Raw genomic sequence first — 25,450 nt, forward strand, 5'->3', positions numbered from 1 at the left:
GTGGAAATGGCATGGCAAGCCGTTCCACAGGACTACATCCAGCATCTCTACGATCGTCCCCATGGGAGAATAGCAGCCTGCATTGCTGCGAAAGGTGGATATACACTGTACTAGTGCCGACATTGTGCATGCTCTGTTGCCTGTGTCTATGTGCCTGTGGTTCTGTCAGTGTGATCATGTGATGTATCTGACCCCAGGAATGTGTCAATAAAGTTTCCCCTTCCTGGGACAATGAATTCACGGTGTTCTTATTTCAATTTCCAGGAGTGTAATATGAGAGGAACACGTAAATACTCCACTGTAAACTCACCGCTAATTTCCAGAGTTGTTATGAACTTTTTTGTCCCTTCTCCTGTGAGCAATAATGTAGGGATGTACATCCCCTACTGTTCGAATTATCAGACAATCTCTGATGATGGTTTAATGCCGACAGTGAGAAGAGTTGGCACTACAACCTAGCGATGGGTTGGATGACTTTGACCTCCCAGACTACAGAGCTGTAAACGCACATCCCCTATGGTGTCTCTGTGACCTGTCAGAGAGTCTTTGGTGATGGTTTGATGCTGACGTGAAAGGTCGTGAAACCACAACCTCCTGACGGGTGGATGACGTCGGCCTCCCAGACTACAGAGCTATAAAGGCACTGAATCGTGAGCTACGCCGGCAGCACAGAGCTGTTGCGTGGCCATAAAGCTTCCACTGACGGCCACCGGCGGTAGCGCAGCGTAGCGCGCGCGCACGCGCGGACTTTATTGGTTCATTAGCCACGTTGTAAACAGTGCCGGCAGTGTGCCGCATTGCGCATGCGCGCGCTTCACGTGTAGCTCTCATTTGTAGGGGCGTGCGTGCGCCCGAGACGGCCAGATAAGCATCTGGCTGCCGGCAGGCGGCTCGGAGCCACTGCCGAATGGGCGTGGAAGCTGCCAACGGTAGACGGTAGTGCGCCGTTTCGGTGTTGCTTTGCAGTCGCTTTGGGGGAAACACTGCACGTTTGATGAGGTGCTAATATAAACAATTTGAAGAAAATCATTCATATGAGGCATATCAACTTTCAACAACGATGGTGGCTACAAAACTTGCACAAATACAATGTGCCACAAGATGAACCGTTAAAAAAAAAATCTGTAATTCATTGCTTCATCGCTTTTACTCTGAAGGGAAGCAACCCATCTTAAAACTTGCTCACTGAGAACATTATAGGAAATCGATACTTTAAGAAGTTGCTGCAGCACACGAACCTAGTAAGTTGCCCCCCGTCTAAAACGGTCTACCGCGAGGACAAATATTACCTCCGCTTCTACATTTACATACATACACTGAAGTCCACCATATGGTGTATGGCGGAGGGATTCGTGTACCATTACTAGTTATTTCCTTTCTGATATGGTTGGGAGCAGGATACAGGGGCTGCTGGAGTGGAAGGCTGAGCAACAAATTGAGGGTACAATATAAAATTTAATTTATTACGCAAGACAATTCATGCAAGGTTCTGGTAGCAACATATTGACATATAACTTGTTCAGTTTTGATGTACATCAGCTGATTTAACATGAATCATCAACAAGTTATATAACATCAAACAATCTGCAAATATGAGATTTAAACCTTTCCCAAAATTTTAATGCTTGTAAACTGTTATTACGAAACACAGAAAATTACCAAACTGGTCACTGTATTTAAGCCTTACATAACCTAAAGGGCACAATGGCTTACAGGAAATAATATCACAGACGTATAGCAATATCTGCCCACTACAGCACTGTCTTACGTGACCTTGTGTGCCACAATGATTCCACAGAACTAACTCATATAGTTAAATGGTAAATATTACCCATAATGGCGCTTGCGTTGTAGTCTTACGTAGCACAGCGATTTGCCAAGACAATGCAATTGATGCCAAGCACAGGCTGGTCCAGAATAACGAGTGCCCTACCACTGCTTAAACTACTCAGAATCAGTACTGAAGTGTTTTACAAGGTAAGCACATTCAGTTCAGACAAGTTAACAGGACAGTGCCTCCATCTGAATTTTAGCACAGAAATCCATCAATAGTCGTAGGCCAGACGGTGATTCGAAAAGGATTGATAACAAATCACCGCACTGTAGGCGGCTGGCACTAAACCTCTGGCGTGCGATAGATGTGTGGGCCAGAAACCCCGTTGCAACAGAAGCCACAGAACTCTTTCTAAAACCACACCGTGAAATGACGTCAAAGGGGTTACCAAAACAGTTTAACACTCAACAGTAGTGAGTAAGAAAAAAGGACAAAAAAATGCACACGGCACTTAAAATTAGCCTTGAATTATTCCTAGCTGTGGTTAAGATTGAATTAATTTTAATCCAACAGGTAAACAGTGGTGTCACAGTAGACTTAAACTTTACTTAACTAGCGTGACAATTTGGGCGTCCCTTAACTGACATAAGTTCAGTAACATACTGAAACGCAATTTAAAGACACTCAAGTAAGGGTATTGTGAAACACTTCATCAACAATTTAAGCAAACACGCCCACATAGGCACTCCAGTTCATTCGTAAATCAACCGGGGTGACGTGGGAACATTCACTGCTCAGCAGCGCAAGCCAGTATACCAGAGAAAAAAGCCTCGCTGTAACTCCACCAGATGAAGATGCACCACACTAACAGCTCACCTTTAACAATATTAATCCAAATGCCGCTAATAAGGTAAGGGCCACAAATAACACCAGCCCGTAGCCACAGCGTGAGGAAGGTTGAACTCGTAAACAGAACGAAAGACAGCGAGTCACTGCAGCACCTCCAGATCGGCTGCTCAGCCGGCCCCAATGCAACTACCACACTCACACCACTTGCCGGCGTGACCTCCGCGATCTTTCGGCGTCGCTCCGCCTAGGCCCACTCGTCTCTCTCTCTCCTTGAGACTCCCTTTCGGCTTCCCGCACGGAACCCCAAAGGGCGCACCAAACCGTGCACCGCAAACGAATCGAAAGAGATCGAACACACTACACCGGAACAATCAAATCGCAGGAGCACACTGCACACTTTCCTGTCCCGCTTGGGAACGGAGTGGGGGAAAAATGAGCATCTGTGTGCCTCCGTGAGAGGCCTAATCTCGTCTTCGCTGTTCTTAAGCGAAATCTCCGTTAGTGGCAGCAGAATCCTTCTGCAGTTAGCCGAAAATGCTGGTTCTCTAGACTTTCTCAGCAGTATCTCGTAAAAAGAACGTCGTCTTCCCTCAGGGATTTCCATTTCAGTTCACAGAGCATTTCCGTAAAACTCGCCTATTGATCATACCTACCGGTAACCAATCTGTCAGAACGCCTATGAATTGCTCGATGTTTCCGATTAATGCGACCTGGAAGAGTTCCCAAACACTCAATCAGTACTCAAGAATAGGTCGCACTAGTGAACTATTACCCAATATATAGCAGAGGGCAATATCAACAGCAGCAGAAAATTGTTTAATGGCAGTAGGATCCGTTCTGAATAGGAAGGTATGACAGAGAGTGAAATGCTGCGAATAGTTCAATCACAGGGTTGTTCTCGTCAGAATCGACAGCAAACCAACACCGACAACAATACTTCAGGTATACACGCCAAAGTCACAAGCACAAGATGAAGAAACATCGAAAATACGTGAGGATATTGCTCCGGTAATTCAATATCTCGTGGAATATGGGTAGTGCCTTTGATTAGTTATCAAAACGTCGTCGTTCCTAGGTTCGAAACCCACCACCACTTACATTTTGATTCATAATCAACCGAGGACTTCCGGGATACGAAGTCACCTTCATTCAGCCAACGGCCTTGTCAAAGAGACCAGAGGAGCGGACGGACGTTCAGTCAGGGTACTCTTGCGTCCCAGGGGTGAAAAACTGCCACTATAGATGGAAGAATCGGCAGTGACCAATGACATGAGGATGCAGAAGGCAATGGGAACCACTGAATTAAAGACACATAACGTGTATCCACTGGACATGTGCCCTGTAATTGAGAAAGTGTCACGATGATCTCTCCATAGCCAAAAGATTCCGGAATAGTCCCCCATTCGGATCTCCAGGACGGGACTGCCAACGGGGAGGTGACCATGAGAAAAGCTTCAGTAACCAGCGGAAGGATAACGAGTCGGGGCGTGGAATGTCAGAAGCTTGATCGTGGTAGGGAAGCTGCTAAATCTGAAAAGAGAATTGCTGACTCGCAGTCGAGATATGGTAGGGGTCAGTGAAGTGAAAGGGAAAGAGGACAAGGATTTCTGGTCAGTTGAGTATAGGATAATATCAACAGCAGCAGAAAATGATATAACGGGAGTAGGATTAGTTAAGAATAGGAGGGTAGGGCAGAGAGTGTATTACTGTGAACAGTTCAGTGATAGGGTTATACTTATCAGAAAACCAACACCGACAAATATAGTGTAGGTGTACATGCCGACGTCGAAAGCTAGAGATGAAGAGAAAAAGAATGTACATGAGGATATTGAAAGGGTAATACAGTATGTAAGGGAGATGAAAATCTCATAATCATGCAGTTGCAGGGGAAGGAGTACAATAAAAGGTTACAGGAGAATATGGACTTGGGACAAGGAATGAGAGAGGAGACAGACTGAGTTCTGTAGTGAATTTCGCTAGTAACAGCGAATACTCTGTTCGAGGATCATAAGAGGCGGAAGTATACTTTGAAAAGGCCGAGGGATACGGGAAGATTTCTGTTAGATTGCAGCATGGTCAGACAACGATTCCGAAATCAGTTACTGGATTGTAAGGTGTACCCAAGAGCAGGTATAGATTCACGGCCGTCTTATTGGGCTCACACTCGCTCGAAAACACTATTATTCTCACGTTCAACCGAAATTATACTGACTAGCTTTTCCTAAACATATTCACTGCTAGAAATTCCACACCATAATGTCCGAAAGCAACAAAGTAACTTCCGCACTTTTAATTTCAACCACCAACTTCGACTATTTTCTTAACAAAATAATTATGCCACATTCCGAAAATACATAACTACACACGCTTCAGTTAAGCTGAAGTACTTAAATATTCCATGAGTTTAACGTAAGGAAGTTCTAATTCGACCTACTTCCTACCAGCAGAAACGTTCTCTAGCAGCTACGAACTGTACTCACCAACCGCTAACTGCAGAGTCCTTTCTCCACCGAGCTTCGCCTAACTACCGGCGCAACGGAAGCTACCACAGGGGTAGGCTTGCGTCACCAACCTGACAGACAAACCAACCTCAGACTAAAAGGGGTACTCTCTGTTCGGGTACTGGGATCCTAAGTTGGTAATTCTGTGCTACCCTCCAAACGAGAAACAAACATCACCTGCTGCTAGCAGCAATCAAGCGGTGGACAGAATACGATGCACAGAATCCAGTGAGACAAGCGTCTTATGCAACTACTCCACAGAGACGTTTCATCATGAATATCAGTAATCCGGTAAAACATCAAATCTCCGACGTCACTGAGGTCGGAAAAAGATCCTGCAAAAACGGCACCAACGACGAATGAAGATAATTGTTTAACATGACAGAAGTGCAACCCTTGATCAAATTGCTGCAGATTTCAGTGCTTAGCTATCAATTAATGTCAGCGTGCGAACCGTTCAACGAAACATCACCAACATGGGCTTTCTGAGCCGAAGGCCCACTCGTGTACCCTTGATGACTGCACGACAGGAAGCATTACCCCTCATATGTGCCCGTCATTACTGACAATGGACTGTTGATGACTTGAAACATGTTGCCTGGACTGACGAGTCTTGTTTCAAATTGTATCAAGCGGATGGACTTGTACGGGTATGGAGACAACCTCAAGAATCCATGGACCCTGCATGTCAGCAGGGGGCTGTTGAAGCTGGTGGAAACTGTAATGATGTGGGGCATATGGAGTTGGAGTTATATGGGACCTCTGATACGTCTAGATACGACTCTGGCAAGTGACACATGTGTAAGCATCCTGTCTGATTGCCTGCATCCATTCATGTCCATTGTACATTCCGACAGACTTGGGCAATACCAGCAGGACAATGCGACACCCCACACGTCCCAAATTGCTACAGAGTGGCTCCAGGAACTGTCTTCTGAGTTTAAACATTTCCACTGGCCACCAAACTCCCCAGACATGTTAAATTCTTGAGCATATCTGGGATGCCTTGCAACGTGCTGTTCAGAAGAGATCTCTACCTCCTCGTATTCTTACGGATTTATTGACAGACCTGCAGGATTCATGGTGGCAAGTCCCTCCAGCACTACTTCAGACGTTAGTCGAGTCCATGCCACGTGGTGCTGCGGAAGCCGCGGAAGCCACATACAACATCTTTATTTTAAGGTAAATAAAAAAAACTTGTGTTTCCCTACAAAATAACACTAAACCCAGCTCTATATCTTCTTTCAATAAATTTATATTAATTTTTAAAGTTGTAAAGTCCTTTTCGAAACACACATATATAGACACAATAGAAAATCCAGGATTTTTGAAAAGCGAAGTTCTACTCACCTTGTAGCGGAGATGCTGATTCGCAGGTAGGCACAACAAAAAGACAGTCACAAATAACCAACAAGCCCTTTGTCAAAAATAGACGACACACACACACACACACACACACACACACACACACACACACACTCACGCAAACGCAACTAACATACACTTGACTGCAGTCTCTGCCAGCTGAAGCCGCATATATATGAAACGCTTGTAAGGATGCTGCAGGGCAGATTGCACTGAGAGATAAATGTTAAGAAAAGAATTCGATTCATTGCACTTTTTCCGAGTTATTTAGAATGCGTGAAGCCCCAATTGGTTAATGAAGAGGCGTAGTTTCACAAATATTTCCATGCTGCGTTCTAGGTGAGCAGAGCATCCAGGAATCGATTGAGAAATAAATAACTATGTAGAGATGCAGGGAAATTTTACTGCCCGTAGCTACGTCTATCCTGGTTCCCTCTCTTTATCGTATTTAACCGAACCGCAAACGCTTAGCCGACATGGAAACAAAGCTGAAACGGATGTAACTGTTTGCGCACTATTATTTCCACGTGAGAACAGGAAACCATAAAATTATCTGACTAAAGAAATACCTAAAGCATAAAACCTCCACTGATTTACACACTTAACGTTCCAAAGGTAATGATTCCCTGAGACAGCTACTCAGATCGATAATTAGGAACTGTAAAGCGACACTTCATGACGGTCGCAAACACACTAGTCTTCCTGAGGCCGGAGCGGCTGTTCGCCGGTTGAGACATCAGCAATGGGCGCTACTTGAGCCTAATAAACTAAACACATTACCTAGTCGCACAAACAGGAGTAGGTCTCTGGTGACGGAAGTAGCAGTGAACAGCGTGAGCATGACCAGCAATCTGTTGACCACATCAGGTGTCAACGCACCCCTAACATCTACCTTGTTCGCTCGGGCCCCTTCAGGTTGACATTAGGTTGATGTACAAGTTTATAGCATTCGTAAGTTTAATCAACACAACAGATAAACACAATATAGACTTTAGTTCTCAATTATATAGCGGGTGTTCTTGGAGTCGCGACTTCGATTGGTAATCAAAACGTCCTCGGTGCCGGGTGTGAAACCTGCCACCGCTTAATTTTTGATTAATAATTAGCATTGGCAGCTGAAGATCTCCGGCATAAGAAGTCTCCCTCATTCTGCCAACAGCCTTGTCAAAGAGGGCAAGGGCGTAGACAGAGATTCTGGGCAACCTCTCGTCCTTGGGGTGGCAAAAAGGTGGAAGAATCAGCAGTGATTAGTGGAAAGAGGATGTAGAAGGCAATGGAAACCACCACATCAAAGACACATAACGTGTACCCACAGGACATGTGACCTGTAATTGAAATAGTGTCATGATGATCTCCCCATTGGGGAAAGATTCCGGAATAGTCCCCCATTCGGATCTCCGGGAGGGGAATGCATTTTTGGGGGGGGGGGGGTGATCATGAGAAAAAGATTGAAAAACCGACGAAAGGAGAACGTTCCACCTGTCGGACGTGGAATGTCAGAAGCCTGAACGTAGTAGGGAAGGTAGAAAATCTTGAAAGTGAAGTGAAATGTCTCAATCTAGATATAGTAGGTGTAGGAAGGTAGGACAGAGAGTGTGTTATGTTACTGTCAACAGTTCAGTGATAGGGTTGTTCTGATCAGAATCGACAGTAAACCAACACCGACAACGATAGTTCAAGTATACATGCCGACGTCGCAAGATGAAGATGAAGAGATAGAGAAAGTGTATGAGGAAATTGAGAGGGTGATACAGTACGTAAAGGGAGATGAAAATCCCATAGTCATGGGGGACTGGAACGCTGTCGTTTGGGCAGAAGTGGAATAAGAGGTTATAGAAGAATATGGGATTGGAATAAGGAATGAGAGACGAGAAAGACTAGTTGAGTCCTCTAATAAATTTCAGCTAGTAATAGTGGATCATCTGTTCAGGAATCACAAGAGGAGGAGGTATACTTGGAAAAGGCCAGGTGATACGGGGAGATTTCAGTTAGATTACATCATAGACAGAGATTTCGAAATCAGATACAGGATTGTAAGGCGTACCCAGGAGCAAATGTAGACTCAGATCACAATGTAGTAGTGATGAAGAGTAGGTTAAAGCTTAAGAAATTAGTCATTAAGAATCAATAGGCCATGAAGCGGGATAAGGAAGTACTACGGGATTACGAGATATGCTTAAAGTTTTCTAAGGCTATTGATACCCCAGTGAGGAAGAGCTCAGTAGGAAGTACAGTTGAAGTGGAACGGACTAGAGCAACCACAGAAGTTCGAAAGAAAAACATAGGTACAAAGAAGGTAACTGCGAAGAAACCATGGGTAACAGAAGGATCGATGAAACAAGGCAGTACAAAAATGTTCAGGGAAGTTCAGGAATACAAATCGCTGAGGAATGAAACAAATAGTAGATGCAAGGAAGCTAAGACGAAACAGCTGTATGAAAAATATGTAGAAATCGAGAATGAAATGGTTGGCGGAAGGACTGACTCAGCATACAGGAAAGTCAAAACAGCCTTAGGTGACATCAAAAGCAAGGGTGGTAACATTAACATTGCAACGGGAATTCCGCTGTTAAATGCAGGGGAAAGAGTGGATAGGTACAAAGAGTACATTGAAGGCCTCGATGAGCGGATGGTTAATCTGATGTTATAGAAGAAGGAACAGGAGTCGACGTAGAAGAGATAGGGTACCCACTACTAGAATCAGAATCTAAATGAGCTTTGACGGACTTAGATCAAATAAAGCAGAAAGAATAGATAACATTCCATCAGAATTTCTAAAACCATTGGGTGAATTGACAACAAAAAGCCTATTCATGTTGGTGTGTAGAATGTATGAGCCTGGCACGATACCATCTGACTTTTGGAAAAATATCATCCACACAATTTCGAAGGCTGCAAGAGCTGACAAGTGCGAGAATTACCTCACAATCTGCTTAACAGGTCATGGATCCAAGTTGCTGACAAGAATAATGTAAAGGAGAATGGAAAAGAAAATTGGGGATGTGTCAGACGACGATCAGTTTGGGTTTATGAAAAGTAAAGGCACCAGAGAGGCAATTCTGACGTTGTGGCTGATAATGGAAGCAAGACTAAAGAAAAATCAAGACACATTCATAGGATTTGTCGACATGGAAAAAGCGTTCGACAATGTAAGATGGTGCAAGATGTTCGAAGTTCTGAGAAAAATAGGGGCAAACTACAGAGAGGGACGGGTAATATATAATATGTACAAGAGCCAAGAAGGAATAATAATAGTGGGTGATCAAGAACGAAGTGCTCGGAATAAAGAGAGTATGATACAGGGATGTAGTCTTTCGCCCCTAGTGTCCAATCTGTGTATCGAAGAAGCGATGATCGAAATAAAAGAAATGTTCAAGAGAGGAATTGAAATTCAAGGCGAACGGATTTCAGTGATACAATTCGCTGATGACATAGCTAACCCGAGTGGAACTGAAGAAGAATTACATGATCTGCTGAACGAGTCGAATGAGTACAGGATATGGACTGAAAGTAAATCGAAAGAGGACGAAAGTAATGAGAAGTAGCAACAATGAGAACAGCGAGAAACATAACATCAGAAAAGATGGTCACGAAATAGATGAAGTTACGGAATTCTGCTATCTAGGCAGCAAAATAACCAATAACAGAAGAAGCAAGGAGGACATCAAAAGCAGACAAACACGGGAAAAATGGCATTTCTAGCCAAGAGGAGTCTACTGGTATAAAACATATGTCTTAATTTAAGAAAAAAATTCTGTGAATGTGCATTTGGAGCACAGCATTGTATGATAGCGAAACATGGACGGTGAGAAAACCGGAACAGAAGAGAATCGAAGCATTTGAGATGTGGTGCTACAGACGAATACTGAAAATTAGGTGGACTGATAAGGTAAGGAATGAGGAGGTTTTGCGGAGAATAGGAGAGGAAAGGAATATGTGGAAAACACTGACAAGGAGAAGGAACAGGATGACAGGACGTCTGTTAAGACATCAGGGGAATGACTTCCATGGTACTAGAGAGGGCTATAGAGGGCAAAAATTATAGAGGAAGACAAAAATTGGAATACATACATCAAATAATTGAGGATGTCGGTTGCAAGAGCTACCCTAAGATGAAGAGTTTGGCACGGGAGAGGAATTCGTGGAATGTCGCATCAAACCAGTTAGAAGGCAGATGTCTCCAAAAAAATATAAATATTCTCCTTCACTGTTTACCCAATCTCCCAACGTTGGGGCAACTATTGGATCTCGTATTTATGAGGCGAAGAACTCATCGAACTAGATTCGGAGCGCATTTTTATCCGGAAAGGAAGTTCCTTGAAGGTTATTCTATAGAATGGAAAAAATGAAAATGGAGCGCATAATATCAGCTCAATAAGGTGGGTGCGGAATGGCATCTCAACACAAATACGGTGTTTTCTGTCAGTCTGGCTCAATGCTGGCGTGCGTTATTGCGCAGTGGCATCGCTTCACGGAGTCTTTCTGGTCATCGTTTTCGGTCTGCGTCTGGAAGACGCCTCAGTTGTCGACAATAAATGTTAGCAATTCGAAGTACATCACGCCGTCGCTGTTTCACCAGATGCATTACATTCTCTTTTGTGGATGCGCGCAGGTCTTGCACTGCACGGGAACTGCCATGTAAGCAGGAGATCCCGGGGCACACATTTTCAACATGTCCCCAATGATGTATATCAACGCCTGTTTCCAACTATGGTGTCGATTTACTTATCATTTCACTCTAGAGAAGCTGCACGGCCATCAATGGTATCTGCTCTTTCGGTAACAGATACGACCTTCATACATAATAACAAAGAAAGCCTAAAGGCGGAGTCCACACCAGATACCAAACAGAAACACCGGGAGGAGAGATATGCTGAACAGAGACGTCAAGATCAGCAAGTATTGGAGAAAATATGGAGTGAAACTTCCTGGCAGATTAAAACTGTGTGCCGGACCGAGACTCGAACTCGGGACCTTTGCCTTTCTCGGACAAGTGCTCTATCAACTTTTTTTTTTATTTTTTTTTATTTTTTTTCGAACTCGGGACCTTTGCCTTTCGCGGGCAAGTGCTCTACCAACTTTTTTTTTTTTTTTCTTTTTTCCTGGCAGATTAAAACTGTGTGCCCGACCGAGACTCGAACTCGGGACCTTTGCCTTTCGCGGGCAAGTGCTCTACCAACTTTTTTTTTTGTATCCAATGTCAGGCTTACCACCTTTGCTGACATACATGTTGTTGTACTATCGCATAAAGAGTGTCTACAAAGTCCATATGTGTACAAATAGTGGCTAATTAGAAAATTAATTAATTAAGGAAATGAATAAAACTGAAAATGCCCAAATGAAAGACATGAAGACATTGCGGATAGTACAAATACAAAAGAAACAGTCTCCTGTAGCAATGAAATAAAATTCGTGTCGGGGGCGACACCTGCTCACGACCCGACGTTCGATAGAGCAAGAAAGCCATCTATCGACTCGTTCTCCAGACGATGGTGTAAGACTGGGTCGTCTTCTCGAAATTAACTAAGGGTCCGTAAGTGTGATCGATGTCTATCTCGGCTTCTTCGTCTATCTCATCTCTCACCCGTCACACCCCATCTGGCCGGCGGGTCGGTAAATGTAAGTCGCAAGTAATTAGCGAAGTCTTGCCTATATTTCTTATGCTGTTGCAGCTTCGTGTGTCCATCTAGGAGAAAATGCCAAAAATCAATTTTGTCCTTTTCCGATTCGTTATACACGTAGCCCACCACCATTCCCCGCACCCATGTCACTGCATTGGTTTTTTGGACCGGGAAATAAGATTCTTGGGGGAAAAAAAGTGTGTCTGATGAAATTGTGTGAGGGGCGGAGCGTAACAGGAACGCCAATATCTGTTGTGCCAAGTGCCACACTGGAGCCGTCCCACTACATGCTAAACGATGTTCATCAGTGTCCACTGTTGCGCAGCCTAAACATAGTGGAGTGTCTGCCAAATGAATCGCGTGCCGCCGTTGATTCGTTGCGAACTTCCTATTTATCACCACATACCATGTTGAGCGTACCGACGTTGGGAGGTAAACGTTCCGTATAACGCGCCATATCTGTCGCCAGTTCCTGTCTGGGTACTTCTTTTCCAGGGTATTCCTGGGGCACCGGCGCAGTAAGAGTTGGTATACGTCTCGCGTCGTCGGTAGTCGTGTTGTTGGGAAGGAATCTCTGACATAGCTAAGCTCCAAAAAGAAAGACTTGAAATGTGACAGCTTCGGTGAAATATGGCCCACATCGACTGGGGGCAGCATTGAAGTGGGCGCTAGTACATCGGCCAACGCACCCGAGATATTGCGAAATTGACCGCGCCACTGTCGGAACATCGTACTGACGAATAACGCCCGTGCCTTTTCATATACGTTAACTAGACCAAGTCCACCCTCTCCAGGTGGTAGCGTAAGCGTTGTGTATCGGATCTTAAACAGGTGTCCCACACTCACGTAGGTTCCGAAAGTTGCTTGTATCCGTGATGCCATTGTGCGCGTTAAAGGCAGGACATGCGCTACGTGAGTGAGTCTCGGTGCTAGGTATACGTTAACATAGGTCACCCTCTGAATCATATCCAACGCTCTTAATTTCTGTAACAGCACCATTGTCCGCATCAGCTTCAATATGCGTCGGTAGTTATCCGCTGCTGTCCGCTGCACATCCGTGTGGAACGTAATACCTAGGCATTTTATGGTCTTAACTAAGATGAGCGGGCCTTCCTCCCCCGGTTGTAATCCTCGACCGACATTCATGCAGCGTGATTTTTGTAGATTAAGCACGCTTCCTGCCGCCATCCCGTATCGCTGTATCCATGCCAACGCCGTACGTACTTCTTCGCCGGTCCGTGCCACCAGCATCACATCGTCAGCATAGGCGCGGCAATGAAAGGTCAGTTGTGGCAACGGCACTCCCTCCAACCGTCTTCGGAGACCATATAGACAGGGTTCCAAAGCCATTGCATACAAAAATATCGAAATGGGGCAACCTTGACGAACTGACCTTGAAATAACAATGTAGTCAGTGCCCCGCCCATTCACCGAGACCTTTGATCGTACGCCGTGTAACAGTCGCATGATCACTAGGATGAAGGCCTGTGGGATTCCCAATCTGCCCATCACCGCATGCAAAAAGGTATGATCCACTCTGTCGAACGCATGATCGAAGTCAATAGCGACGAGTGCCCCACGCACTCGGCATGCCGCTGCTAATGCGATGATATCTCGGTAGTCACTGAGCGCCGTATGTACGTTGCTCTTACCGCCGAGGCAAGTTTGATCTATGAGGAGTCTATCAGAAAGTGAAGACCGCAGGCGAGCCCCAAGGATGCGCGCGAAAATCTTATAGTCGCAGTTCAAGAGAGTGAGTGGTCTATAATCTCCTGGATTTCTGCCACCGCGTGGTTTGGGTATTGGGATGATGATACCCTCCGTGAATTCGGCAGGTATCTCAGTCTGCGGTAACAGGAGTTCGTTGTACATCTGAATCCAGGTCCGTCCCATGAGGTATGCAAAGGCGCGGTAAAATTCAATTGGGAAGCCGTCCTGTCCTGGGGACTTGTTCGGAGCCCCCCTGGCAATTGCGTCTGTCAGCTCGTCCTCTGTTATCGCTGTGATGAAAGTCTCTGCATCCAGTGGTGGTCCTCTGTCTGGCATTTCCGAGATGACATCATGTAGTGTCTCGTGGTTCACATGAACAGGTCCATATAACTGGCGGAAATAGTCGGTAAACACATACGCAATATCACGCTGGTGCACAACTTGCTGGCCAGTTTCAGAGATTAGTTCCCTGATCAATGTCCTGCGTCGTCGTTGGCGTTCACGTAGCACGTGGTGCATGGAGGGGGTTTCGGCAGCAACTGTGTCCGCCAATCTCACCCGGACCATTATACCTTCCATTCTTAGTCTCGTCAGCTGTAATAACTTGGCTTTTATCCTACGCATGGCCGTGTGCCTTTCCGGCGATGGTTGTTGGGTCATCAGCTCCCTCAGGGCTATAAAATAAAAATCAGCCGTTGTGCGGGTCCACTGCGATTTGTCCTGCCCGTATCGTATCAACGTTCGCCGTAACGTTGGTTTTGCGCATTTAACCCACCACTGGAGAACCGAGGTGTATGCTCGTTGGCGGCGAACGCAGGTCTCCCAGGCCGCCTCTATCGACCGGTGACATTCAGTGTCACGTGAAAGTGCACAATTCATTTTCCAGTGACCTTTACTCCGCCATATCTTCTGACGCGTTAGTGAAATCGTACAGACGTACGCCATATGATCCGTAAAAGCCGCTGGCCAGATTTCGGCATCCAGTATCGTCGTCCGTAGAGCTCGTGTCACGTACACTCTATCAAGTCTACTCGCCGAGTGTCCCGTGACAAACGTATAACCCGGTCTGTCACCATGCTGCAGTTCCCAGGTATCCAGAAGCGCCATTTCGGCAATTAACGCACGCAGTTCCATGCATGGCACATAATGAGGTACTTGGTCCTTTTTGTCGACGACACAATTAAAGTCGCCGCCCACTATATAGTTATCAAAGCGTCCAGCGAACAACGGTGCTATCTCTTCGGTGTAAAAAGCCGCCCTTTCTCTTCGTTTTGTGGAGCCAGATGGTGCGTATAAATTGATGAAACGAACGTCGTCGACAGTGATCGCTATGCCGCGTGCCGAAGGGAGAGACCTGACGTCCTCCACTCTTATTCCTTCCCTGGTGAGAATCGCCACACCGCATCCACTTTCATCGTGCACTGAATAATGTGCCTCGTAACCGTAGAACTCTGGCGGCGATGTGAAACGCACTTCTTGTAGGAGTACAATATCCACGTCCGCAGCGCGTAACATATCTTTCAGCATTTGAATTTTAAGCGGTGTCCGTATGCCATTAATGTTTATCGTGGCAATGCGGTACGCCTGGCTTGTGTTCATCAGTTGTAGGGCGGTGTCATTAAGCGTCCATCTGCACCCCCGGCGCTCCTCAACACACTAAGTTGGTCAACATTTCCCGACCCCTCCCGGCCTCTGGGCAGGACTGTCCTCAATCGTCGCGTTCGTATTTTCATCCTGTTCCTGTTGGTCCATTTCTTGCGCCCAGTCCCCCAGCATATTTCCGGAACTGGTCGAAGGATGGGAGGTAACGTTGTCATCGCTCTGATGTTGGACAGTTGTCATCTCCACTTCCGCCTTCCGGTCACCAGAAGGAGAGTTCAAGTTTTCGTCGCTGTGTGGTTCCTGTATCGACATCTCGGTATCTGTTGAATCCACTGGTCTCAGGTCGATACTGTCGTTGTCGTCCACTGTCCCCTCGGGACTATGGCTATCGTCAGCAGAAGTCAGTCGACGCTTCTTTCTTCTCTTCGGCGAACGCTGTTTCCGTTGCCTTGCTTCCGCATCGGCTGTTGGGGTTGCGTATCCTCCGTCTTGGGCCTAGCCTATCACGCTCTCGGTGGAAGCACTGGCAGCCACCACGGATGAGCCTGGAGCGGCCGTCAGCTGCATCTCTTGTGCGGTGTCCTGTGTCTGCTGTGGTGGAACCGGTGGTCGGAGTTCCAGTCCGTTGGTGTCCATGTTCTCTATAGGGGGCAGCTGCTGGTGCCCAACGGAAGTCTCCCTCACGTCGCCTCTCAGGGCTTCCACAAAGGTCAACGGTAAGACAGTCGTCGGTTGTGGCGCCTGAACGTCATCCCGTGGAGTCTGCACGAAACGTCGCTGGAGGCATTCCGAGCGGACGTGACCTTCTTTCCCGCACCCCGAGCCAGTGCGAGGTTGCCCATCATAGATTATAATCGCTCGACAACCTCCTATGTACAAATAATAGGGGACGTGCTTGCGCAGTTCTATCCGTATTTGTCTCACCCCATTTAAAACGGGGTACGTGGTAAAACTCGTCCATTTTTCGGCCACATGGGATAGAACTGTACCGTATGGTCGAAAGGCGTCGGTAACAAGTTCAGACGGGACCTCAAACGGAAGTTCGAAGACTCGTATAGTGCGGATCCCCATTCCCGCGTGATCGACTGTAACCGCACCAACATTCCCGTCGGCATGACAGAAACGATACCCGTTCGGTGATCGTTGTAGAAGTGTTTCGCAAGCAGCCTCGTCAACAAACTTGACATAGATGACGCTTGAAACGAGCGATAAATTGATTCCCACTATTTCCTGTGGATCGATTTTTACCTCTTCTCTGAAGAAACGTTCAATCTCGTGTGCCTTTGGTCGTGTATAGTCGTTCGCAAAACTGAACTTCAAAGTCGTTTTTCTGTACGAGTGTGCCATCTCGTTCTAGACTCACAACACCGCACACGCGAAGCTGCTCCGGCGTAAACAAACAGGCGCGCGCACCACAGCGCGGCCGGCAGGCAACACGGTCCGCACTGTGTCACTGCCGAAGGCAGACTGTCAACTGAGCTACCCAAGCACGACTCATGCCCCGTCCTCACAGCTTTAATTCCGCCAGTACCTCGTCTCCTACCTTCCAAACTTGCCAGAATCTCTCCAGCGAACCTACAGAACTAGCACTTCTGAAAGAAATCTGCCAAGAAGTTTCGTATCAGCGCACACTCCGCTGCAGAGTGAACATCTCACTCTGGAAACATCCCTTAGAGTGTGGCTAAGCCATGTCTCCGCAATATCCTTTCTTTCAGGAGTCCTAGTTATGCAGGTTCGCAGGAGAGCTTCTGTTAAGTTTGGAAGGTAGGAGACGAGGTACTGGCGGAATTAAAGCTGTGAGGACGGGGCGTGAGTCGTGCTTGGGTAGCTCAGTTGGTAGAGCATTTGCCCACGAAAGGCAAAGGTCCCGAGTTCGAGTCTCGGTCCGTCACACAGTTTTAATCTGCCAGGAAGTTTCATATCAACGCACACTCCGCTACAGAGTGACAATCTCATTCTAAAATATGGTGTATTTAACGACAAATACTTGACGACAAAGATGCAGGCTCAGTTTAAACCTCATCAGATACCTCTCCAGTTACTGCAGTCACACGTCGCCAAGGCACCAAGACCACAGCAACTCACCTTCTGGAATTCCAAAATTGTGAAGGTTTCCAACCTACACAAAAGAAGAAGACTATCCGACGGAAGATAGTGCAAACATTGAAGCAAACCACCCAGTAACAAACGGAAATTACCAATAGATATGATACTTTGACAGAAGATCCAGGAGTCTGCAACTTTCGGACCACCGCCCCCACTGACGGCTCCGAAACTATCATAAATCATTGTAATTTATAACTGCCCAATCACGTAAAACTAATCACTGGAAGCTTAGGAACAGCTTATACAAGAGACGGATTCAGATTTTACGACGATACGTTTGAGGACTGTCAGAAGGTGTTTTCTTCTTGCCGGGAACAAAAATTATACTTCTATACGTATCAAGATATCAACAGCAGGGACCTAAATATGGCAGCTAAGGATCTACCACCGTCAGTTACAAGAAAGAAGTTCAACAAGACTTTCATTATTAATGACGTGCACCGGTTTAAATGCAAGAAGCAGGGTAAAACTTCGACCGCTACCGATATATGGTGTGACACTGACGGAAGAAGAAAAGTCCAATACCATTTACGGAGTATGCTACGTACATACAACAAAGATTATCGATCACGAAATGAATCTTCACAGTGTAAACGCTGCCAAAGCTGGACCTATACCATCAGTTTGTAACCTCCCCCCTCACTTATCGACCTTAATGACAGTGAAAAATTAAACCGCGTGTACCTAATGGAAATTTGGGAAAAGCAATCGTCACCGAAGTTAATCTATCGGTAAAGAGGGAGGAAAGGGTTACATCTAAATGAAAGGAAAAATGCAAATAAAACTGGTGGAAATTAATTTTGAAAAGGGGTAAAGTTAATAAAGAAAGTAAATGTGCGGCCGTTACGTTAACAATTAACTAGCGGTAATTAGATATTTGAGATTTGGGGGAAATCACGGTCGCCAGTCCTAAGGACAATTACTATAGTAACTGAAAAAGAAAGGTAATTACACATATAATTAACACTAGAAGCGTGGCAACTGAAGGTTGACACGTGTAGTGTGAAATCTGAAAGTTTGTCAGAAGTAATAAATTTCGCTACACTCTGACTTAATTTAGCAAAAGAATTAATAAAACCGGAAAATCGAAAGTTAATTTAGTGACTGAAGTTAATAGTGAGCTTTCTTTCTGAAGCACATCGAAATCCAGTAAAATACGGTTAGTCTTGGACTACCTCAACAATCATTTCAAAAGCAACTTGACTCTACGCAATTTAGAAACAAGAGATTTAACTTTGAACTTGAATTAAATGATTCTGAACTATTAACAATAGTAAAATTTAGTACGTACCAAGCTGAGCTGCAGTCACAGGTAAGCTAAAATATGCTAACAAAACTCGCACTCTAAATTTGTGCTCGTGTAACCTAAATATTGTAGCCAGCTACTGAACTTTGAAATTAAAGCAGTGAAATCTAATTATATTATTTTAATGCTGGCGTTTGAATTTCAACGACACTCGGGTTCATTTCGGAAAAGGAAGGGACCCTGCTTGGCAATGCAATTGGGACAATGAGCAACAAAGGTTCATGCTAAGTTGCTGTAATTTTGCGAGGCAAATGGAACAATTTGAAAAGCTGAGGTCTGCCATACAGTTCTGAAACTTTACGTGCTTTTAGTCTTCCTTGTTGGTTGATTGAAGGTTTGAAGCCGTCGATCGAGGAGGTGGCGACAGTCACTCATTGTCGGCCGTCGCTGTTGCAGAAGCTGGATGTTGGCGCGCCTTCTTCTCGACACGGTCACCAGGCGAAACGGGCTCTTGATGTGCGCCAGCTAATGCTTCCCGTCCGCGACACCATGTCAGAAACTATCATCGCGAGTCGAGCGCAATTACATGCTGCCAAACCCCGAAAGCGCGGCAACTCGCGGGAGCGTCACACAACACCTGCTCCACTCGCTACTCCCGCCAGACTCTCACTGTTCCGCCCGCGCTCCACGCGGCAGAGTTAACACTACCAAAGATCCTACACACTTTGATTCTTCACACGACCTATCGATGTAATCGTTCGATAGCAGTTTTCCCTAGGCAAGACCCAGCGTAAAACACAAATAATATTCGCAAAACAAACCAATTATACATCGACATAAATGCATAAATATATATATACAAATAGTAAAACAATTACAATATGTAAAGACACAGAAATATCATATCTTGAGGTAACAAAACAAGGGAAAAAAATAATAGTACAATAGATGGAAATAGGAGGATATGCATTTCCGGCGTTACACGTGCCCCACATTGTCTGAGGATGTTCGTGTAACGTAAACAGACTCAGAAAATGTCCCAAAAAAGAAACAGCGGAAATGCATATGCCCAAAACATCAACAAAATTTAGCATTCGTCTAATTAATCATAAATCAATTTTTAGACCATAATAATTGAGTGGAGACACTCCTAATCTTATTCCACTCTGTCATCTTGCACGAAATAAAACAGGTTGACAACATATTAAAATTCTTAGAAAACATAGAGAATGGTTTAGCTATTCTAAAATTGTCAAAATTCCTAACAGTATCAAGAAATGGAATACTATTTACAAAATTAATCAGAGTACATGGTCATAAAAACAGGTAGATCAAAATACGCAAATTAATAATTAATTACATAGACTACACATTTTATATAACCTTTTCATAATTAATATTCTCGTCATGGGAGTCCATTAAACGCTAAACAAGAAAATAACACACATCAGATCGAAAAAAACATAAATATTGACAGTAGAATTCTTTCAGCTGTCCAGGAAGAAAAACAATTCCACCTTCCGTACTCGCAAGTACAAAGAATGCCGACAGCGGCCCAAGAGCCGACAGCGGCACAAGAGCCGACAGCGGCTCCGCCTCGCCAGTATTGTTGCGCCCGCCTGTGCGGCACGCTTGATGTCACTCGCCTGTGTAACGGCATTTCCAGAACGTCCGCTTCACTGAATTCTTTCGGAAAAACTCACTCCCGAGTAATCTCAAGGAGTCCATAAACACTATCACAGTGGATAACTCAACACTGTCCATCATCACACGCATGTACTAGCCTGAAACTGAAAACAGCGTCTAAGTACATCGGCAATGACTAGTAAATCACATATTTATGGAATCTTACAGCTAGTTACAAAATCATATTTACATTGCTTAATCTACTGTGACTCAGCTGAAAACTTAAACTAGCAGCTTGGATTTTTAAATTGATTAATATTCAGTAACTCTTAAATCATTTAATCAACATAAATTACTTATTAATTACAACTTCTTTAATGACCTCTAGGTCAGGCAAAAGCATCGCCACATGACACATCCTTAAATCTTACACTCTATATCTACATACTGTGCAAATTACCCTATCTGTGGTACTAATCAATCCTTGGTTGGTACAATTTCAAGTCTACAATATTCCGTAAGCATTTGTGTGAGGTATACCAATGACTTTATATGGTCCATTATAAACAAACTTAAATTTAGAGATTTCATGGTCTATCTCGCTCGATTTCTCATGAGCTTTTACAAGTACTAAGTCTCCGATTGCAAACTTAGCAAAACGCGCTTTAGTGTCATGACGACGTATGCGAGCATCGGCTTTTAGCTTCATTACTTCTCGCAAACGATCTTTTTTCACACCAATACTAATGTCAATCCGTGGAGGGAATTTGATTATCTCTTCCACTAAACTTTTACTTCTGTCATCCAGCAGGATTTCCTCTGGAGAAAATCCCGTCGATTCATGTCTCAAGGTGTTCATAATTCTCTTAAATTCTGCTTCATATTTGCCCCATGCCCTATGGTTGTGATGGCAGTAGGTACGGGAAAGTCGGCCTCGTCTTTGTTCGTGTGTTACGTTTGACACACCTTCTACAATACTTTCCAATTCACTTTCTACATTATTGTCAATGCCGAGATTCTTCACATTACAGTAGTTCAGATTCATACCTACGTCAATACCATCCGGCCAGTTAACAATGTGTATAGGCTGGTATTGCCTATGCACACCGTCTCCTGCCTCGTCAAAACTAACTACTATTGCTTTATCTTGGGACGTACATGTCAACGTTTTGCTTTCGCAGTTAATCACTGCACGGTACTTTAATAGCCAATCTAACCCGATAATTACTTCCGTAGTTAAGTCTGGCACGACGACAAACTCTTGTTCAAATCGTGCCCCACATATCTCGAAGTTGACAAAAATCTGTTTTATGACCGGTTTACTGGCCTTCCCAGTAGCACCGATAATTTTCACTCCTGTTACTGGCATAACTACGATGCCAGGTCTGTCTTTCAGTAACTCAAATATTTTCCCAGATACAGCACTCAATTCTGCACCGGTGTCAATCAACACGTTTAGTTGTAGGTCGTGCATATTAACAGACACTACTATCTGTCTACACTTGTCCTCGACTGTTTCTTTATTTTCCCACAGTAAATCCTCATCTATATCCAGGTCATTCCAGAAAAAACCATCCGGCTTTGATCCTAAATCCGGTTTATCTGGCGGCTTTTTCAGCCTCTGTTCACATACAGTTTTAATTTCAACACGTTTGTCCTGAGGCTTAGTCTGTAGCGTCGCCTCCAATACCGAAACCTTTTCCTGTAACTCGTCAACTAGTGAGTGTTTCTTTGCTATCAATTCACTAATTGTAATCTTCGTTGATTCCTCTTTAGTCAGATTGATCTCATCTGCCAATCTACCTGGAGAAATGTGCCCAGTAGTATCTGCAATTACTTCCTCTAGATCTGCGCAACCCACACTGCTATCGTCTGACCGTATAATGTCAGCTCTAACCTCATACTCGCTGTAATCTATGTGCTTTTCTACCAATCGTGTCCGGCTATCACTAAAATTTTCGTAATCTTTCTCCTTAATACTCTCGCAATGTTTAAACTGGATGTTCGCGTCGGATGGGTCGGCTACTTCTACCATTACAACTTTCGGTAAAGTCTGCCGGTTAGGGCCAGAACTTTCCGTTACTACTTCAACATTCAACTCCTGCGGGACGAAACACGACGCATCTTGCTCGTGCTCCCCATTAACATCAACTATTTCTAGTAAAGTCTGCCGGTTAGGGCCAGAACTTTTTATCACTTCACAATCACTATCTTCCTGCGGGACGAGACGCGGCAAATCCTGCCCGCGCTCCCCATAAACACTTCTCCCGTACAGGCCCCTATAATCTCTTAGTTCGTCGTATAAGCGACCGAACTGCCTTAACCAGACCTCATCCCTCTCTGCATCTCCTCGCTCGATGACGGACGTTTTATCCGACACCTGATCTTCTTTCAACACTTGCGAATCATTCTTAAACTCAATCTCCAGTTCCGCTGTGGGTATTACAGCTGCCACTTTATAATCGATTTCCGGAACACTACTTAAATTGTTCTCACTGACAGTGAATGTACTTCCTACTGCCGTGTCTACAGCTGATCTACTACTTGTGGGCGCACTCCTTTCTCCTAACACTGGCACACTCTCCCGCCGTTGATTATTCCATACGGAATTTTCATAACGACGACACCTGGGTTTTCTCCTGTTATTGGGCCGCCAAAATTTCTCCACGCCCGGTCGGCCCCTTACCGGCGTGGCTAATGGTTTCCCTGTCTCGTCCCAGCAGATACGCTCCCCGGATGCTGCTGAGGCGGCTGATCACACCCTCTGGCGTTATTACTATTCTGCGCAGCCCGTATCACGCTAGTATGATACTGGTTTCCGTCATTCCGGTTATTATTTGCATTGTACCGATTGTTATTACGGTCCGAACCATTATTGTTGTTGCTGCCATGGTTGCGGTATGCATTATTCCCATGGTTATCGTTGGTGTGGTTGCTGTGGTACCCGTTGTTGTTACCACGGCCTCTACCACTGTCGCGATTATTGCGCCAATTGTCCTCGTCCTCAACTCTTTCCAGGAAATCATTGATTGTCCTGTAATTGCTTCCTACGTAGCGTTTTGTATCATCTGGAAGCTTCTTGTAGAGTTCCCAGACTATTTCGGATTCCGTGCGGCGATCACGCAAATATTCCAACTTGCGGATCCAGCCCTCACAAAACTCCCTCATCGAACCGCGCGAATTCGCATCGAAAGGCCTCGATACGACAAATTCGCGCCAGACACTTTGGTGCTTTTTCTCTGACCAGTATTCAGCCAGAAACAAATTTTTAAACTCGTCAAAAGTCAGGTTCGTAATGTTGAGGTTTAAGCCCCAACGCTTGGCATCACCAGCCAGCACATCAATAACCGCATTAATTTTTCTCTCATTAGTCCATGATCTGGGTAAAACTCTTTCACAATTTTTAATGAAATCCGTCGCGTGTATACCGCCTTTTTTCAAGGGGTCGAACCGCTCCTCTTTCGTCAACAATTCCGAACTATGTGCACAGATTGGCACATAGCTCTGTTTTTCGTCAAGTTTCTTTTCTAATTCCGACACTCTCGTAATTACTTGGCAAGTGGTTGTCGCAAGCGTTTCCACTTCCCTCTTTTTCTCTTCGCAGGTATTAGCCTGCTCCCTCACTTTAGTGTCCACTTCGGACACGAAAGCCTTTAAAGTTTCCACCTTCTGTCGATCCTCTTTTTTCACTAATTGAATTTGTTCCGTCACCTTATTCTCGATGATCGGAGCAACTGCTTCTCCTACACTTTTCTCGATTCTGCTAATTTCGGAATCAAAACGAGTATTTATGCTCGCAATTTCCGCCTGAACGCCTATCATTTCCTGTTTAAGATTACCGATTTCGGTATTAATTACAACAATATCTTCTTTGATTTTATCAACTTTTGTATTAACAACTCCAACATTGTTGTTAACAACATTAATAGCTTTGTTCTGATTGTCTAGCTTTCGTTCAATTTTTTCAGACTGAGCTTCTTGCTTGGCAGACAGAGCTATAATTTCTGCCGATTGACTCTTGATTTCATTAATCAAAACATTCAATAAATCAGTTAAATTCCCGGAGACTACCGGTTTTACTTCCGTAGCTGGTTCCTCTATATATGTTCCCCCGTATTCATCATCAAGGGGTACAGATTTGATTTTCGCTTCCGATTCCGAAACATTTTCCAAAGTTTGGAATTCCATTTCTGCTCTTTGTTGCGTTTCGGCGGTCGCGTCTTTCATGCTAGCCGCCTGCCCCTGAACAATGGGAACCGCCGTGCGCGTTTCCCACTGTCCGACCGATTGTTCCGTATCCAAGTCTACCAAATTTTGGTAATTGTTGCCTTCACTCATTTTAATAATTTTCAATATAAATGACAAATCTCAAATATAATTAGGATTACTCGCTGACGTAACGGCCTGTACGTAACCAGTACTTTGTTACGACATTTGCACCAAAGAAAATTCGTGTCCAGAACAACCTCAAATCTGAAGATTGTCCTGTCACCAGGTCGCCACGTGTAACCTCCCCCCTCACTTATCGACCTTAATGACAGTGAAAAATTAAACCGCGTGTACCTAATGGAAATTTGGGAAAAGCAATCGTCACCGAAGTTAATCTATCGGTAAAGAGGGAGGAAAGGGTTACATCTAAATGAAAGGAAAAATGCAAATAAAACTGGTGGAAATTAATTTTGAAAAGGGGTAAAGTTAATAAAGAAAGTAAATGTGCGGCCGTTACGTTAACAATTAACTAGCGGTAATTAGATATTTGAGATTTGGGGGAAATCACGGTCGCCAGTCCTAAGGACAATTACTATAGTAACTGAAAAAGAAAGGTAATTACACATATGATTAACACTAGAAGCGTGGCAACTGAAGGTTGACACGTGTAGTGTGAAATCTGAAAGTTTGTCAGAAGTAATAAATTTCGCTACACTCTGACTTAATTTAGCAAAAGAATTAATAAAACCGGAAAATCGAAAGTTAATTTAGTGACTGAAGTTAATAGTGAGCTTTCTTTCTGAAGCACATCGAAATCCAGTAAAATACGGTTAGTCTTGGA

The sequence above is a fragment of the Schistocerca serialis genome, chromosome 2 (assembly GCF_023864345.2).
Source record: "Schistocerca serialis cubense isolate TAMUIC-IGC-003099 chromosome 2, iqSchSeri2.2, whole genome shotgun sequence".
Taxonomy (NCBI): Eukaryota; Metazoa; Arthropoda; class Insecta; order Orthoptera; family Acrididae; genus Schistocerca; species Schistocerca serialis.